The sequence below is a fragment of the Muntiacus reevesi genome, chromosome 3, assembly GCF_963930625.1.
Source record: "Muntiacus reevesi chromosome 3, mMunRee1.1, whole genome shotgun sequence".
Classification (NCBI taxonomy): Eukaryota; Metazoa; Chordata; class Mammalia; order Artiodactyla; family Cervidae; genus Muntiacus; species Muntiacus reevesi.
Window position 1 is genome coordinate 97,461,804 of NC_089251.1, and position 1,631 is coordinate 97,463,434.

The following is a 1,631-nucleotide window of genomic DNA, read 5'->3' on the forward strand; positions in this document are numbered from 1 at the left end:
CTATACCTTCGTGTTTAATGATAAAATCTAAATTTCCCTAAAGTGAGTGTGGCCCAGTCACCGGGGGCCCCCTGTCCTTGCCATTGCTTCCCCTCATGCCCATCCTATCCTCACCGTAACTCAGGAGCAGGTCTTTGGAAAACCTGCTTCCCAGCCACCAACAAATGGACAGCAATGGACTCCCAGCCAGAGGAGAGTCATGACCCCTCCCTTTCTGGAATTTTGAAACTGGAGATCAGAAAGAAATGAGTGTCTTTCCCAATGGAGGAAATTGTAACCTAGGACTCTGCAGTTGGCAGCAGGTATGTCGTTAGCAGGAAGACAGAGTTGCAGTTGCGGAGATGTGGAGCCAGCAGGGAGGGCATCCTGGGGGTGTTTGTGTCTTGCTGTTTCTGAGGCTCATCTCCCACAGCTTTCGACCTAGCAATCTCCTCCCAAATCCCCCTTTTTGCTAAATTTTCTTCTAATTGGGTGCTACCTGTTGCTGTGTTTAGTCGATCAGTCATGTCCAACTCTTTGCAACCCTGTGGACTGTAGCCCACCAGGCTCCTCTGTCCATGGGATTCTCCAGGCAAGAATACTGGAGTGGGTTGCCATGCCCTCCTCCAGGGGATCTTCCCAACCTGGGGATCGAACCCAGGTCTCCCACATGGCAGGCAGATTCTTTACCAGCTGAGCCACCAGGAAAGCTGGGTTCTACCACTTGCAGTGAAATTGTCCTAAGATTATAGTGAAGTTGGGTCACATGTTGCCTATAGGCGCAAAGACAACAGAATTGGATTTGATGTTGGGTGTGTGTTCCTAAAGACCTTTTATAATTTATACTGGATGGTATTTCCAGTTTCCAACCAAGGTGGCACTGCAGTGTACCATTACTATAAACAGAGTGTACAATTTATTTGGCCCTACAAATTTTATTCATGTCAAAGCTTGCAGAATTTTTCCTCCTCCTTTCCTCCCTCCCTTCTTTCTTTCTTTCCTTCCTTCATTTCTTCCTTCCTTCCTTTTTTAGTGTTTAGAATTAGGGGGTGAGGAGGGGGATTTTGGGCCCTTACTGAAGACATTCAAAAATTCTTTCACATTTCTGCCTTCAAAAGATTTGTTAGGGGAAGCACACTGACTGAAACCGCCCACCCTGGCCAGGCACCGTAGTAACCATTTGCATGAGTTGCTTTATGACAGGAGATTCTGATAAGGAATACGGAGCTAATAAGCCACCACCAACTGGTAGAGTTCGAGAAATGTCCAAAGGAGACACCGCGTGTCCGTCCACTTGCCAGACTCCCTCTCGCTGAGCGATGCGTGAGCCACCAGGAAAGACTCTGAGTTAGAATGATTAGCCAAAGACCACCCGGAAACCAATCCCATCACCATAAAACCTGAGACTGTGAGCCATGCGGGAGAGCAGTTCTCCTGGGTTCCCTTACCCTCCTGCTCTCCACCCGGGTGCCCTTCCCAATAAAATCTCTTGCTTTGTCAGCACATGTGTCTCCTCGGACAATTCATTTCTAAGTGTTAGACAAGAGCCCAGTTTCAGGCCCTGGAAGGGGCCTGCAACAGATTTAAGACTTAGCTTTTGTCTGTTTTGGATGATGTCAGTTTTCCAAAGTAATGGTGTTAATTACCCCAGG